General features: G+C 41.2%; 1 long non-coding RNA gene across 1 annotated transcript; it reads right to left on the bottom strand.

Moving 5' to 3' along the window:
- Positions 1–608: 608 nt before the first annotated feature.
- On the bottom strand, positions 609–14,478 carry LOC311589919. The gene is made up of 3 exons (XR_014776693.1): positions 12,886–14,478; positions 7,493–7,637; positions 609–2,334 (listed from the first exon to the last, which is right to left on the bottom strand). It is a non-coding gene; the product is annotated as an uncharacterized lncRNA (long non-coding RNA).
- Positions 14,479–18,170: the final 3,692 nt, after the last annotated feature.

Raw genomic sequence — 18,170 nt, 5'->3', positions numbered from 1 at the left:
AGAGTTTTGCTTTCGTCTGTATATTTGTTCCTCAGTTAGGTTTCCTTACTCACTTTACATAAAGCATGTTACGTCTCTTATTTTCCTTTTGTTCCAGTGTATTTTCTTCTCTCTCTCATTCTTATATCTTCCCCTTTTTTCCTAACTGTGATCTTTCAGAGATTTAGCAATCTCTAAAATCTGAGGACCCTGACGGCATTACAATTTTACTCACCTATTTTTTGTTTGTTTGTTTTACACTTTATCATTATTCTCCTTTCTTCCCTCCCACTCCAAAGCATATTGACTAAAAGTTGAATGTGTCTTACATTATTTTTGGTGATTAATCCTCCATCCATTAGTGAAGTCAAAGGGATCACTGTTAATAATTGACTTGTTTGACATTTTTTTCATAGTGGTAATATCAAGCAGCTATGCATACTCTCACAGTGAACACCTGAGCACCGTGCTCTGGGAATAATATAGAGCTTACACTAGGTACCCTGAGCCCTTGGGTCGAGGAGTTATTTTCTATACTACACATTGAACTCTACCACTTCCAAGTCCCAATTATAAGATTGTGAATGCTTCCATTGAAAGATTATAGCTGATTAATATTTGTTCTAAAAAGCAACAAAATAACACTAGGTATACATAAACAACCAAAACAATATGATTCCTCCTAAATTTATTAACCCTAAAGTAATGGAGCGAGTTTGATGAACATAGACAAAGAACTGAAATAAAAGATTATGAGTGTGTTCAAAAAAATTAACAAAGAAAGTAAGCTACTAATGAAAACCGGAAATAAATGAACGAAACAAGGAAAGCAAACAGACCATGAAAGAGAGATTCAACATGTGGAGTCGGGGGCAAAAATTACATGGCTTGATCAGAGCCTACACCTCCCATGTTAAAAGTCTGAAGGGAAATTGGGATAGAAGGAAGAAATCTCAGCATAATAAAGGCTATACATGACAAACCTGTATACAATATTATACTAAATGGGGAAAAATTCAAACCATTTTCACTATAATGAAGAACAAGATCAGGATATCCATTTTCTCTATTCTTATTAATTATGCTGCTGGAAGTTTTGATAGAACAATAAGACAAGATAAACAAATGAAATGGTAAGAATAGGGAGGAAGAAGTCAAAGTATCTCTCTATATGGATGATATCAATTTATACCTAAGAGACCCTAAACATCAGTTTAAAAACTCTCAGAACTTATGGTGTGGTGGGATGCAAATCAACATAAAAAAAACAACAACCTTCTAATATGAAAATCACAAACATATTGAGAGAAAAACAGACAAGAAAACAATTCCATTCACAATCACAAAAGAACAAAAAAAGCAAACAAAACCAACAACAACACCAACAACAAAAACACCTGGAGTAAATATAATCAAGAATGTACAAGACTTCTACAATACAGACCTCTACAACACTGAAAAGAGAAGACTTCCCATGCTCATGAGTAAAAAGAATTGATACCATGAAAATGGCCATCCTACCGAAAGCAATCTGCAGATTCAGTGACATCACAATCAAAATCCCAGTGACATGATTCACAGAAATAGAACAGAATTTTAAAATTCATATGAAAGCATAAAAGAACCCCAATATCTAAAGCAGTCCTGAGCAAAAAGGATACTTTTGATAGTAGCACCACACCTGATTTCAAGTTATACTACAGAGTCATAGTAAATTAAAAAAAAAAATTTAAAGCATAGCACTGGCACAAAAACAGACATGTACATCAACAGGACAAAAGAGAGGACCCAAATAAAAACACACAGTCTGCAGCCATCAATACACATTGGAGAAAAGACAGCATCTTCAACAAAGGTGCTGGAAAATTAAGTACATGCCTATAGAATAATGAATCTGGACCCTTATCTCTCACTCAGCACAAAAATCAACTCCTAGACCCAGGAAGACACTACTGCAGGCTCTCCCCCATATGTGGATTCAAGCTTTGAATTTTCAGATGTAGGTATTTAACTTGAAGTGTCTATAGAGGTCAGGAAGCTAGGAAGGATGTACGGTGGGGAGGGGGGGGATGCAGGACACAGGGGTAGTAGGATGCATCTAACGTGAAAGTATTGGGGACTACTGGGAGTTAAAAGCTTAAATGTGCATAGTATCAGGGGTACAGCGAAGAAGATGGGGTGGTGATAGGCTCATCTAATTTAAGGATGATGAAAAAGACTTAAGGAAACTCACTACATTATAAAACACACACACACACCACAGTTTTCTTCTTCTTCTTCTTCTTCTTCTTCTTCTTCTTCTTCTTCTTCTTCTTCTTCTTCTTCTTCTTTTTTAAGAATTTGAGTGGAGGTACCCTGCATGAATAAACAATGCAGAAGACACAATGTATTATATTTCTCTGACTAAGAGAAGTGATAAAATGAATATACACATATCTGTGCATATATATACATGTTGCTGCTAGGTGTCTCAGCAGTCCCAATCTGGCACTGAAATCCTGGAGGATTGCTGGAGCTTCTGGTATTCCCTCTATATTGGAAGGCTAAAGAAGCTGGTTCTAATACCAGTGAAGGGAGACAGCAGCAACAGGACAGAATAACTGGTCAACAGTGTGAAGGAAAGTAGGCAAAGTGTAAAAGTTTGCTTGTTCTACGACCTTTTATCTGGCCTATCACAAGAAGGTGCCATCAACATTTAAAGTGAATTTTCTTTCTTCACATTGTGATTAAGAACTTTACAGATGTTCCCACTCACTTTCATTTTCATTCATTCAAGATCTAATAAAATTGAACTAAAATATTATTCTTCACACGCATTATTTATATTTCTACTCTAATATGTTGTATAGTACCCATACAATTCAATTATAATACAAGGTTTATTTCCAACACTTTGAAAGTGATATTGCAGGCTTTTGGGATAGGTAAGTTATATAAGTTAATTATTAGTTGATCAAATAATAGTCATATCAATTACTAGTTTATTTTTATCACAAGAATATATATCCTAGGTATAACAGATAGATATGATTCTATAGAAAGATAAGGTAAAATAGTTAGATAAGGCCTTCAAAATCCTCAGAGACATATAGAATATGGCATTTGAAGATGTTCTTATTATTTTAAAAATTCATTCACAATGAGACAGATTAACTCCTAGCAACACTCAGCCTACCTCAAAGAAGATGACAAGCATCAAAGAACCTCCTTATGGAGATGGCTTCAATTGTAGGAAACAAACCACTGGGCAAAATGTCTTCATTTCTGCCACAGACAGAATTCTGCCTAAAAATGGGCAAGCTTGGATGCAGGCAGTGTCAATGGCCAAACTCTGCCAAGTCAGGGTAAGCAAGTCCTCAGTAGTTCCTGCCTCACAAATATGCCTGTCACATATATTGGGCCAGAAGACTGAAGATGATGCTCCAATGTTATAGAGAGTTTTGGGTGACTGTTCAGGCAGCAAACTGTCTCTATCATCTTCTCATTTGGGAAACTGCTAACCTGTACTCCTTGTATACTCAGGCAATTAATTTTATTCCTTCTCAATTCTCTGATGGGGTTGAAAACCAGATAGAGTAGTTTTACAATTAAGCTTAGTTGTTTAGAGGTTAAGATGTTTTTAGGTCTAGATAGATGTTTTAAGTTGAAAATGATGAGATATAATAGATATTGATTTACATTCAGAATTTTAGACACATCAAGATAAGAAAGATGTTTTCTTCAAGGTTGCCAAATACAAATAGCCAAAACACTACAAATGTAACCTTTATATAATTCCTGATTGTTTCATGGTTCTTCTTGCTGTAGATAGTTTATTGTATATATGTGCAACAATGTAAACATATATGTAAAAAATAAAAAATATTTGAATTAAAAAAATAAAAATAATAGAGTGAAATTCTCATATTTCAATGTAATGTGATCATGTAATCATGCCTCCCCACCCAGAAGAAACCCAACAATGTTATTTCGGATTTACTAATAAAATCAATGTGTCATTGTATAACTTCAAAAAAAAAGGAATATCTGTCACACGTAGGTTATTAAATGAAAATTTTGTTGTTGGTGTGGTATGCCTCTTTTTGAGTTATTAGTCAAGGAGATCCTAGAGCTCTCCAAACAACATCAACTATCGTCATTGCTCTTGGTTGCCCACCATAACTACCCAGTAAAATTTATTGCTAAAGATACCGTAGGCCTGGTTGTAAGACAAAAGAACCAAGTTGGAACTGACCTTGAAATTCCATCCCTGATGGGCAGCTTTTATAGTGCCAAAAGATACCATACAGACAACTGAGGGAGAAACATCTTCAATCAAATTACCAAGAGGTTGTACCTGGGAGCTAGCATACCAGTCAGACGGGACGTACTTGAAGTGCACCAGTGGCACAGCTGCTAGGGGGTAACCACTTCCTAGTTGCATTTCAGGTTTTCTCCACAGGTGTCAATTCATAAACCTGATCAGGAGCCTGAAGATGGGGAAGTCATAGACTCTAGAGGTCGAGAGGAACCTACTACTGTTTTTAGTTAAATTCTAATGGCTGATGATCAGACTGCCTTCTAAGTAGTAATGTTTATATCCATAGACTGCTGCTGCTATCAGCATTGGTCAGAGAAGCTTTCTTGCGCTGTAGGAAGGAGTCAATGTAGACACTTATAACTTCTCAGAGTATTGACAATAATTTATTGCTGAATACTTGACCATAGGCAGACATCTGTACTGCCGCACCCCCCTCCCGCCCCTAAATACACACACACACCATCACCACCACCACCACCACCACCACCACCACCACCACCACCAAGGCACAGAGAACATCAAGGAATAGGAGCAGAGATAATGTAAAAGGAAGAGCATGGAGAGCAGTGCTATGAAATGCTGGGGGTAGCATGGCCATTGCACTCATGAACTCACACGAGCTACATTTTTTTTTTTTTGCTATGCCTGCACAAAATGGATCCAGCCAATAACTCCAGCATAGATTGAGGGGTAAATTCATGAAATTCCATTCCTATCTGAGGAATTATAGGCAGTCAATAGGAACAGGAGGGATACTTCATTTTTCTTTGAGGTATGTCTTCTGGTAGGTTTGCCATGTTTATGAAGGCAGCACTAACTGTACTCAGTGGATCAAACAAAGAGAACTTGAAGAAGTCCAGGAGTTTGATAAGGGAAGATGTGGGTAGATAGTGATCAAGATACATTGCATCTATGTATGAAATTGTCAAAAAATAACTAAAATCTGTTTTCTTTTGTTTTTTTTGTTTCTTATGATTTAATATTTTTTAATGACTCTGACATCATAGAGAGACACAAACATGTTGATACTTATTTTTCACAGTAAAGCACACAGCCTATTTGCTCACTGTTATTCTTCAATTTCTTCATGTTCCTTCCAGCCAAGCCCAGGTGAGAACTAGCTGGTCACATACTAAGACAAAATACTTAGAAGTGAAGTGGCTACCTACACCTCAGGGCACAAAGCAGGCCATTCATGGATAACTGTGATGTCTGAAGAAATAGGAATATTAACAGAGCAGTAGTACAGTTTTCTTTCTTATAATATAATAATATTATGCTATTTAAAATCTGTTTTTTAAAAATCCATTTAATTTCCTGCGACATTGCCATCCTCACATATAAGATGCGGAGCTTGGCTTCCTTCTAACTCTACTTTTCTAGATAATGTGGTATGTCATCTACAAAGCAATTCTGCTGGTCAAGAGAAAGACATAAATCTTCAAATCCTAGGAGCCCTTATAGTTTACAGTAACAATAGCTAACTTTCCCTGAGGTTCTGCAGACTGTCAAGCAAAATGCTAAATCTGTGACACCAAGCAGCCTATCACAAAACAGAAAACATAATTTAAAATTTTAATCCTTTGGGGGTAGAATGTTCCAGAGGAGTTAATTGCTTTTATATATGCTGCTTGACTCAACGCACATGGAGATCATAGTTATGTCGTGAACCTTACATCCCAACTTCAGTTTAAAAGCAATGTGAATCCATGTTTCGAGTCAACAAAAACAAGACAAATCTTTGAAGTGACTTATAAAGCAAATCTCCTTCATAAATATTCATAGCAACATAATAAAGCAAATGTAACAATCAGATAGAATTTTATCTATCTAAAGAATATGGGACTTATAAAGGCTATGACGCTCTTGTTGATGATGGAATCTTTGGGTAACAGACTAGAACGTCCTGGGGAAGGGATAATTGCATGGGTAATAATTTATAATTGCATTTGTATTTAAATTTTGACAAACTCTGGCTTTCAATCCCCAAAGAGCAGACTGATTTTCAAGGTTCCAGTATTCCATGGAAATTCTGATGAGCTAGATGTCCCAAAGTCTCAAGAATCTCACCTCTTGAGACCTTTTTGATATGAGTGCATTTTGGTACCCATTTAAAAAGTGCAATCGGGGCAACTTATATATAGTTGGATGAGACCAGGAAAAAGCACAGATCAGGGGTTTGTAGTGGTTGACCTATTGCTACAGGATACTTGCTGACATTTTTTTCCTTTTTAAAAAAATTTTTAATGAAAATTCATTTTTTTTCTCATACACAACATCTTGACTATAGTACTCCTCCCAGTTTGCCCCAGCCTTCCCTTCCCTCTGGATCCACCTCCTTTCTGTCTTTTACTAAAAAGAATAGGCTTCCAAGAGATAACAACCAAATACGACAAAATAAAATAGAGTAGGATGAAGCCAAAACTATCATATTGAAGTTAGGCATGGCAACCCATCAAGAGGGAGAGCCCCAAGAACAAAAACAAGAGTCAGAGACCCACTCATCCTCACAGGAATCCCATTAGAAATACGAATAACTAAACCAATAGCTACACTATATGCACGGAGGACCTGGTGCAGACCCACGCAGGCCCTGTGCTGGCTGTCTCTGTCTTTGTGAGTGCATATGCACCCTGCTGAGTTGATTCAGAGGACCTTTGTCTTCTGGTGTCCTCTAATGCTCTTGCTTTTACAACCCTTCTGCCTCTTCTTCCATAGGAGTGCCTGAGCTCTGAGGAGAGTTGGTGATTTTTACTTAAAAAGTAAATTGAGTTATAAACACATGTGATGATAGTTATTAACCAAAATCCATTCACCATGGATTAAAAAGTAACATGTTATAGATGCAGCAAGCATAACAAATACATTTAAAACTTCCAACCATATAATAATTGCTTTTCATACGGAAGAAGAAAACAGAACAGCACCTCCGTTCACAGAACTCAACCTTGTCACCTTGAAAGAATGTGAAATCTCATCCTTATAGAAGCCACTGAACATCATGGAAGCTAAGCATTTTGAAATTTGTACTAAGCAAAAGCAATGCTCATGTCCAGGCATGAGCGTGCTTCCCTTCTCTGTCTCCTCAAACATTAAGTTCAAACACTGGTTTCCAAGGCATGATATAAGAAAAAAGGGAAAGAATAGAGTTAATTTTATTGTTTCCATAACTTTCAAACACTTGAAAACATAATAAAATTTTAAACTTCTCACCTCAGATTTAGGCTGGAGGGGCTCAGGGAGTAATGACACGACAGAAAAAGGAAAAGCAGGAAGAATTTGCCTTTTGTAGTGATTCAACATAACTGTATGTCCACTTTGTTCGGGTCTGACAGGCACATGACCGTGCAGAAATAATCTGTGGAGGAATAAAAGAGGATAGGCGGGCATTTTGTTCTTCTTCCTCCTCCAGGCTCACATATATGATACACTGGCCTCAAATATACCCAAACTATGCCAAGTATTTATAGGAAAATACACAAATGCACCCTTTCAGGCAACAGAGTGTAGGTTATTTACTCAGAAATGGGTAACCACAGCACAACAAAGCAAGCATTCTAGAGAATTCTAATAGATGCCTAAGGTATGGAGTTTGAAGGGTCCAGTGAAGGACCATTCTCTGATGACAAATGTGGCTGACATGGGCACACCAACCACTGTGACACCTTTGTGCTAAATGCCATTTTCCCAGCAGTGTCGAAGTCCAGGTAGCGATCTAAGCAGTTTCTGCCCTCGTGAGTACATAAGAGAAGAAGAGACAGTGTCTACTGCATGCATGTGAGTGAGCTTCCTCCTGTGATAGTGGGTTTCTGAGTACTGTCACAGGCTAAACCACATTTATGTAGTTATCCCTCAGCTTTTTTTAAATTTTAATTTTATTAGTTTTTCAGATTACAACTCAATTGTTATCCCATCACTTGTATCCTCCCGTTCTTCCCTCCCTCCCGCTTTCGCCCTATTCCCCTCCCCTAGGTCTATGACCAAGGGGGACCTCCTCCCCCACTATATGGTCATAGGCTATCAGGTCTCATCTTGGTAGCCTGCTGATTCTTTCTTTGAGTGCCACTAGGCCTCCCCACCAAGGGGAGGTGGTCAAATACGTATCCCCGAGCTTTTAAACTCCGAATTCCTCCTCTTTGATTCCTCTGCAGCGCCATCCGTGACATCATTTCGAAGTTGTGCAAGTGACCTGTTAGAAGCATAGCTAAGTTTCTATGATGAGACACAATGGGAATGAAGAGGAAGTGCTCATCAATGTTTTTCCTTCGCCGTTCCCTTTTCAAAAGAGCATGAAATTCAGTCATAGATCTCTTTGAGGAACTATTTCTATGAGAGTCTCTCGGTTTTCCGAACAGGCTTATAGGAAGCAGGCTAAGTAGCTGGCTTGATGCCTTTTAATTAAATGAAGCCACGGCCCTTCTGTAGAGTGACGTTACAGAATGAAGTTAGGGGAACCACAGGGCTGGTGTGTGCACTGCAGGCTTAGGGGAGTGAACTTGATTTCCAGCAATAAACATTCTATCAAATCCAATTTCCCTCTGCAAACTTATGGTGAGTAAATGCAATTTCCCATTCCAAGCAAGCATGTCTCTGAGATGAAGGTGATAGTCTGTGGGAGATAACCATAAAAGTTTAAGGCTATTATTTCTCCAACAAAATTATAACAAACCAGGAAGGGAATAATTTCATGAACAGGATACAGAATAAACATAAACATGGGTGGAAGATCTTCAATGCTAGCGTCGCTATTTATATTTTAGGTATATATTTTTTAAAGTAAACATCTTATATTTTTCACTATCCAACTTAAAAGCTTTCTGGCTAACTCGGTTTTGTTTTGTTTTGTTTTTGTATTTGCCATGGTGTGGCATGCTTTTTTAATTTTTCTTTAAACCACCAAAAGCAGTGACGTCCGGGCTTTGGTCATAACTGCAGCTGAGGTTAAATACATACAAAGTCTTACTTTCTCTTCAGAGTGCCATGTCCCAGGTTGCTGCCTCTTGGACAAGCAGAGGTGCCTGAACGAGTAGCCAAGGAGGCGTCTATGGTTAGTTCAAAAGTCCAGTCTCCAAGGGAGCTAAAACACTTGTGCATAAATCATATTGCACATTTGCAAAAACGCTTGACTGTGTTAGCGAGGGGTTTGCTTCCTGGAAATTAGGAAAAGAGTCCCAGGGACTCTTCCCAGGGAGGAAGGGGCGATGCCAGAGACTTTGGCAGTGGGTCTTGAAACAGCAAGCCCGTGAGGATTTTAGGACCTCGTAATAGGAGAAAGCCATTCCTCTCTTCTGCACAGAGCCTAGGGAACGGCTCCATATAGCAATAGAGTTGCTGGAAGATGTACACAGCTTACCCTTGCTCAGGGCAGGAAGGAAACAGCAAACTCATCCCATCCTGCTGCGGGGCCGGGGGGGGGGGGGGGTGATGCCTGAACATGTGTGGCAAGCACCGAGGCCTTGCGGGGGAATTCAGAGGATGAAGTGACAGACAGTAGGATCACAAAGGAAGACCTTCTCACAGATGCCAGCAGGAACGATGGTAATTCAGATCAGATGACAACCCCCTCCCAGCCCCCATGCCTTGCTATGATTTAAATTTCCAATAACTCACCACAGCCCTTGGGAGAGAGATGGGAAATACTCTTTATTGACTAGTACTAAGATTTAGTCACCTAGCAAAATGGGAAATAGAAATTAAATTACAGAAAAATAGAGTCCATTTCCAGCACACCAAATTTATGGACAATATTCCCATCTGCTACGTTTTTATATGGAGTTTGGTGTTTTTACTTAGTTGGGTTTAATTGGGGGTGGTGCTGGGGCAGGAGTGTAATTTGATAAACAGATTGCGTTTTATTCAGGTAGTTTTGCTCCTTAGCCGTTCAGACCTTGAGAGCACCTGGAAGAGGAGGTGGTCTTTCAAAATTAAAACCCAACACACCCGAATGACCATTTGGAAGTTATTAGTTTGAATCTTGCATTGGAAAACACTCTTCCAAAATATGCTAATAAGGTTTGACGAAATTAGGATCGTAAGGATTAAAGTAGAAAAATCTATGGTATCAGATTTAATCTTACTCTCAGAGCTGTTATAAATATTTAGAAGGTTGAATATAATCAGGGGGGTTTTTCAACACTAGCTGTATGTTAAATCACCCGGAGTATTTTATGAATAGATATATGCCAGACCTACTGAATCGGAATGTTTCCTGGTTGGGTCTCGATTTTAATGGAGCTGTTTCTGAAAAGTGATTTTTTTTTTTGAAATGTCACAAGACTCTAAAGCAGTTAACATTAATGGCTGTTTGAGAAACCTCTTCCGCTACAACAGGCTACAAGCATGAAAACTATGGAAACCGTCATCCTACACTTAGCCAAATGTATTTATTATGCACCAAAGATTTAATAGACCCGTGAGGAGTTACTGTCTTTCATGCAAGATCAAACGCTCATCTCTGCTTTAATTCCTCAATGTGAATGCTCAGTGAACAAAAAAACCTAGGTTTTTGTTGTAGGTTTTGAACAGCTAAGGGGCAAAACTCCCCACTGCTGAGTTGGTCTGGGACTTTCTTCAGAAGCCCAAACAGAAGCATGCTTTTGTACAAACTTGCTACTCACACCATCCACTCCACTTCTCCCCTAAGGAGTAAATTATTTCAGGAAGCCTAGAACGGCTCTCAGGGAGGGAGGAGTGAATTTTAGAGAGGCAGGAATGGCCTGTTAGTGCTCCGAGCAAATACTGACCCGGACTGTGTCCACCAACTCGGTTCCTAGGACTTCTGACCAACTCCATCAGTCCCACAAAGGACGGCGCTGTCAGTGTGCACAGTGGCCCCCCTCTCCTGGCGTCTTCTCTTTCCACTGTTTCATTTACCTAGCCAGAATCAAACAACTCGTATGTTTTAGATAATTTTACCACGGTCCTTTGTTATAGTTCCATCTCGATGTTAATCTCTTGCTGCGCCTCATTTGTAAACTTTCTTGTGCCTACGTGTGCTCGTTAGCCTTAATTGTCAATGGGACACACCCTGGGAAGTCTCAATGAGGAGCTGTCTATATTGGGTTGGCCTGTGGATATGTCTGTGGGCAACTGATTGACTGTCTTAGTTCAGTTCATTGATGCCGGGGACCCAGAGCAGCAGGAGTGGCCGCACTGCCTCAGCAGGGATTCCTGAACTGCGCAATTGTGGAGGGATAAAACTGAGCATGCGCAAACCAGGTAGCGCCTAGGCTCTCAGTTCCCTCTGCTCCTGATTGTGGGTGTGCTGTGACTAGCTGTTTCAAGTTCCTGCCTTCACTTACCCACAACAGATGGACTATAGCCTGGGGTCGAAGGGGAATACATCTTTTCTCCCTTAAGTCTCTTTCTGTCTGGGTAATTTTATCAGAGCAACAGAAGGGACACGGGAAAGCACGCAGGCAAAATAAAAGCCGAGCATAAACAAGGCTTGGTGCTATCTGTAGTTCCAGGCTCTTTTTTTTACAGCTCTGAATGTGTCCCCTATGGGCAATGACGAACTGCTACAGAAATAAGCAACCTTTTCCATCCAAGATTGTACCCCCGGAAAGGCTTCTTTGGCCCAAAGACTTCAGTTGTCCTCACAGCCCACAGCAGGCTGATCCATTTCTTCTAACCCCACTTCCGTTCACGTTGTCCACACTCTTTCTTTCATCTTATGTTGGGATACTGATAGAATTTGGGGTGCTGCAAACCCCGCATCAAAGGTTCCTTCCTCCTTCCAGGAGTCCATATGGGTTTGTTCGGGATGCTGTAGCCAAAGACTGCAGACTGGGTGGTCTAAGCAGAAATCTGACTTTTCATATTGCTGAAGCCAAGTCCAAGACCAGGGACGCGTCCTTCTAAGGCCTTTAAAGGGACTGACTGTTTTGTGTCCCTCTCCTGAAATTTTAGATAGACATTTTTTTTCCTGTGTCCTAACATGATCTTCCCTCTTTCTGTGCCCGAAACTACATTTGTTTTGTTTTTAAGAAACCAGTCATATTGGATAATATCTTACCCCAATGACCCTATATTCAAATTAGTCATATTCTGGGTTACTTACTTATCTCTCAACAGCTTGGTCGAGAGGATGTCCACTTCAGTCAGGAGCAAGGTATCCTGTCTCTTAATCTTCATCTCTGTCTCCCTCTCCCTCCCCCTCCCTCAGTCCCTTCCCCCTTATCCCTATTGTCTCATGTAGCCAAGGATGACCTTAAACTTTGGACCTTCCTCCCGACGAGGCATGCACCACTGGTTTCCAGTTTAAGGAGTGCTGGATACAGAACCCAGGGCTTTGGGTGTGCTAAGCAAGCCCTCTGCACCTGAGCCGCCACAGCCCTTATCCCAGAACCTAACCTGTCCACACAGCTTAACTTCATAGTAAGCCTGCCAGCGAAGTGTAAGTGCCAAGTAAAAGAACTTTACATTTTTGCAAAGGCAAATACGTAGTCCCTATATTTTATATGAAAACTAAATGACCGCTTTGTAAAAAACCTGGCAAAAAGGGTTATCTCCGGAAGATACCGCTGAGTTACATGGGAGTGAGACAACTGTGAAAGTCAGAGAGAAACGATAACTGCAGTGTGGAAGTTCTGTTCTCAAATTACCCTCTGAATGTCTTTAGCTCTTGTTCTGCTCCAATGACACCATAACTCTGAAGGAGCTCCACGGTGCAAGCTATACATGATATAAGTACGATTTGAGAAAGACAACCCCAGTATCAGGCTTTGAGTCAAGGAGGAATTTTGCATCTTTACATCAGATGTTTTCCTGCATCTTTACATCAGATGTTTTCCTGCATCTTTACATCAGATGTTTTCCTGCATCTTTACATCAGATGTTTTCCTGCATCTTTACATCAGATGTTTTCCTGCAAAAGAAAGTGCATACTGAATATATGAAGCTAAGGGTTTGCCTGTGACTATTTATTTAGTGTTTCAATTACTAACGCCACTGCCAGTCCCCTGACACAGACTAGCAAAGAGCCCTGAAAAAAAAAAAACACCAAAGTAAGATTTTCTTAAAGAAGGTTGGCCAATTGCTGTTGGGGGTTCTCTGGACAGCAGCCGGAAGACCTAAGTTCAGTGTACAATAGAGTCTGCTTTCAGAGTAGCCGGGTGTGGCACGCTAGTAGATAGGGCAAGGTGTGTGAGGCAAGCCTGTGCTACACATAGAAGCAAGTCTCAAAAGAAAGTTGGACCTGGTAGTGTAGGATTGTAATCCTAGCAACTCAGAAGGCTAAGGTGGGAAGATTACAAACGCAAAGTGCAAAATACAAATCCAGAGGAGGCTAAAGTTACAACTCGTTGATAGAGTGCTTAATATGCCTAATATGCATCAGCCTAGATTCAATTCCAATCAATTGATCAATCAATTATAAACAAATAAAAAGAATTCGAGGTACCATCCTCTAAGTTACAGCCTTAACAGTGACATGCCTGTCTGGACAGCAGCTGGGGTTCCCATTTCTCCTGACCTGTCCCTGGCCAAAGCAAGTCTGTACCAGCCCTTTCCCCTGGATGTGAATCCACCACAGAGCTTTCCCAACAAAGATAGCAAGAGGCCCGCCCCGCCCCTCTGCATCAGGCAAGCCTGCTTTGAAAAACACTTTGCAATCTTTTGCAGCACACAATTGACCGCGTGTTATGCCCAGCCCCTTCGGAAATTAAACATTTTACAATTTCCCACAAAACAATCTAGGAATTCCTAACCTACTTAACCCTGTCGCTTTAAACTAGCGTCACACAGAGGATACCTGAGTGGTTTTTCCTTTTTGCACATTAGAAAGAGAACTGCCGTTAACTATTGAGCACAGCTGGAAACAGAGACAGTACTCACACAGGTTTCCAGATAACCCTGGGAGAAAAAGCTTTTCAGTTTGTTACCACAGCCCGCGCTTGGGGTAGGATGTCACGGATGAATGTGCCGCGGGGAGACAGACAACAAATGCTTCCCTTTGCCCACAGCGTAGCCACACAGCTGAAGAAGATACAACCAGTTTAGGAGTCTTGAAATGATACAGTCCAGGGGTCTTAGCTGGTTCATTTTTCTCTGCCAGTTAAAGAATTAAAAGGCAGAAAAACTGTGGAGCAGGACAGGAGCAGCAGAGAAATCTAAAGCGCTGCAGACAGAATCAACAGTTAAAGCCAGTCGTTTATGGGAGGGGGCGGGGGTGAGGAAACGCACACATGTAGCAGACACACTGACAGAACGACCCTCTGCAAAGCAAAGGCGGGGGGGGGGGCACTTAGAGCTGAAAAGCCAGTCTCTTCTGAAGATCTGGCGTTTTAAAGTGTCTGAAGAGTTTTCCTCCCCTGCTTTAGGGTTGGTCCTATTGAAGAAAGGTAAGCTAGCTAGCTGATTGGCCCAGACTTGTTGTGTGGCAAGTCCTGAGGAGACCTGTTGAGCCAGTCCACCAGCAGGGGGCATCATGAGGGGCGGGGGGCGGGGCGGCGGAGAAAGAAGAGGCCATCTTGGAGGCGCTCCATCTTTATGATCCAGCTAGGGCCCCTCTCCTTAACTGTCTACCAGGCAGTATATTTTACTTCTTAGTCTCTCACAGGCAGCCTCTTCTGGGGACCACTGAAGCTACAGCGGGCACATAGGATTCCCTTCCAATGTCACCAAACCGAGTCACAGTCTCTGCCCGCCTTGAACACTGAACTAACTATACATGTTATCGTACGTGCTCTTCTTGAAGGAAAAAGTCAAAGGGACTGTTAACTCTGACACTATTCACAGAGCTACACATTGCATGTCACCAGCCATTCCCCTACGCTATGAAACCTGAAACGCAGGAAATTAACCCACTTCCCACCCTCCCCCCACCTGGTTACTTACCTGTGAATTCACTTCCTCTCAATTCTTCTCCAGGTGCCTTTTCTGTTTCCTTTTTCTCTCTTCTGACCTTCACCTCCCTCACCTTTTACCCTGGCTTCTCTCCTTTTAAGCTCCACAACTCAAAGGAACTAAACAACCATCCACCCCACCCCACCCCCCCCGCTCAAATTTAGTACAGAAAATAAAGAACCCTAAAGCTGCAAGGACTTTTAAAAAGTGCCCATTCAGCTCACCCACTACTAAAAAACCACCAGGCGCTCAAGGAGGCAGCCGCAGGCGCCAAGCATCTTGGGCTCGTGTGGTGGGAACGGTGCTTTGGTTGCTGCTAACCCAGGGATTTAGGGAAGTAAAATCCGGCTTCATGTGATTAAAAAAAAAAAAAAAAAGTTTGTCATCAGGAACAAGCTTCAGAAGCACTGTTTGTCGTCACCAGTATCCTGGGATGGCATTTGCGTCTCAATGTTGAAGTCTCCTGGAGGAAATCTACCGCTTGTGAAGGTGAACACTTCATTTAATAAGCTCTAATGTGCTGCCACACTGACGGGACACCTTTGTAGGCTTTGTCTTCGTTGTTTTCACTTTTTTGAGATGTTTCTGCCACAAAGCTCAGGCTGGCGCTCACAATAGACTCCGGACTGGTCTCAAATGTGCAAAGCGCATGGGATTATGAACATGGCCCCACTACCCAGAACACTTTGCGAGCTTGAGGAAGGAGAGGGAGGCCATCTTGTTTTCGGACTGTCATTCTTGTCAGTTCTCCCCGACCACTGGTGGAGCCATTCTCTGTGGAGAAAAGGGACATTTTCTCAGTTGAAATAAGAAAAAATTCATCTTCTGAACACTCAGAACATTTTTTCTCTCCTCCTTTACCCTTTGTTTCTTATTGGACCAAGTCGTTTCCTCTCTCAGCCCCACATTTTGCATCTAAAAGGTATTCTGTTTGACTCAGGAATTTCTAAACACCCTTACAAGTACAGCCGGCGTATATTTTCCAAATATAAATTTTTCTTTTATGGCAAAAGTAATGAAAATAGTACACAGAGCTTCTCGATAGTATTTAAACTCTGGCAAACAAAGGCTCCTGCTTTCCTCGATTTTATTTATTTAAAATAAAGAGTAGAGATTGTGCCTGAGGGGTTGCACTGGTATCCCCATCTCTCTCAGCGAGGCACATGACAGTGAGGAGACTCTGGGCTACTAGGTACCTCATGCCAGGTTGGTTTGAGGCAACTCTTTGAGCAGAGGCAAGCCAGTTACAGCCAAGCTGACTGAGCTCAGCTTAGGCCTTGGAGAGTCTGGAATTGTGTTGCCATCACTTAGCCGAGCCACAACCTGCAGCAGGCATAACAGGAACGTAATTCCACCTACAGAGTCCCCGCTGACTCTCGGGTGGGTTGCTGAGAGGCACCAGACGTACATGGCTGACCCGTAGGTGACGGAGGGAGGAGGAGCGTTCTTATTCTGAACCACTGAATCAGGAAATAAAGCAGAGAGCTGGGGAAAATGAGTCCAAATTAATCTCATTTGTTCTCAATTGAAAATAATTTTAAAAAGGGAGTTTCTGAGAGCAGAAACTGCCACCTTGAGTGCTGGAAGTGAGGCTAGTTTGTGGTGTGCGACTGGTCTGACAAAGGCTGACTCTTACCCAGATGTCCAATAAAAACACTTAGCAAGTATCATTTCCATAAGGTTTTGTCTACTTGAAACACAAGCCAATTGTTTGGGTCCAATTTATGAAGCGAGGTCTTACAAAGGTTATGGGGTAAGGAGGCCTGATGACAACTAAATTGCCTTAAATGGAGCTCAAAATACCACCTTAAACATTCTCCTCTCCCAAGAAATTCTTAATCATAAATCAAGTGACTCAAAACGTATTAAAAATGACAAATAGAGCGAGCACTTACATCTCATTTTTTTCCCTTTAATTCACAGATGCATCTGAGATCTCTGAAGGGTATCATGCTACGTACACGCACAAGAGGAAGGGTACCAAGAATCTAAGAGTCCACGGATATGAAAAAAAGATTAAAACTCAAGTGATGGGCCAGACTTAATGTAAAAAAAAATTATTCTGGAAATAGGCATGCTCGTTTTAAGACAATGAGATGAGGACTGTCTGCCCTCAACTCATCAGGGCCAGTGAAGCTCACAGTAATTGGACACATGGTTTTCATCTTCGAAGACCTCATGCATTCATTTTAATGTACCAAGGTTCATGGTACTATTTGTCCACAAGTGAGCTTTCTCCTCCCTCTTCCCACAATTCATTCTTTAATGGGGTTTTGATTTTAATGGGGGGGAAAAAGTTCCCAAACTCACTAAATGTTTCCTGAATTGCCATTAGGCTAGCTTTAGAGGCAGTTTTGAGGAATGTGCTAAACAAAACTTTATGCGCAAGAATCTTTAATATTCCATTACTTTTTCGATAACAAGTTAGTTTTATGTGTCCTTTCCGCTGGATGTAGGAACTAATTCTCAGCAATAAGAATTATTATGTGTCTAGCCCAAGATGCAAATTTGTCTTGATCTGGAATAGATTAGAAAGGGCCTCACAAAGAAAAGCTAAGGCCAGCAAATCATGACTCACCTTCTTAGAAGACAGTGACTCGAAGCTCTCCAAGTGTCGGTGTGGCAGCAGGGAAGGGCGAGCTCTGGGAACAAGCTTTATTTCTCCACTTGTGTTGATTACAAATACCTAGAGAATTCAACCAGTTCTCGAGGCAGTGGGCCTGAGATACATTTTTTTTTCCACTTTTTCAGTCTACTTGGAAACATCTGTTTTTAATTGAATTTGGATTTGAAAACTAATTTTGGTGAGATTGGGTTCAAGCTCCAATCAAGTTGGAACTCAGAGATCATTGCTTATACACGTATCCCCAAATTTAGGAAGGCTCGGGGCCAAGGATACCACACTTCCTGAAGGCATGCAAGAGACACATGCACTTGGAAAAGAAAAGGAATGCTTGATTCTCTCAGGGAGACTCCTCTAAGGCCAGCGATGCGGGGTTTTGGGTTACAGCTTTCAGACTCGGGATTTGATTTTGGAAAGGTC

Source organism: Acomys minous, assembly GCF_964271855.1.
Source record: "Acomys minous genome assembly, chromosome: 19".
NCBI classification, from domain to species: Eukaryota; Metazoa; Chordata; class Mammalia; order Rodentia; family Muridae; genus Acomys; species Acomys minous.
This window is presented reverse-complemented; position numbering and strand designations above follow the sequence as displayed.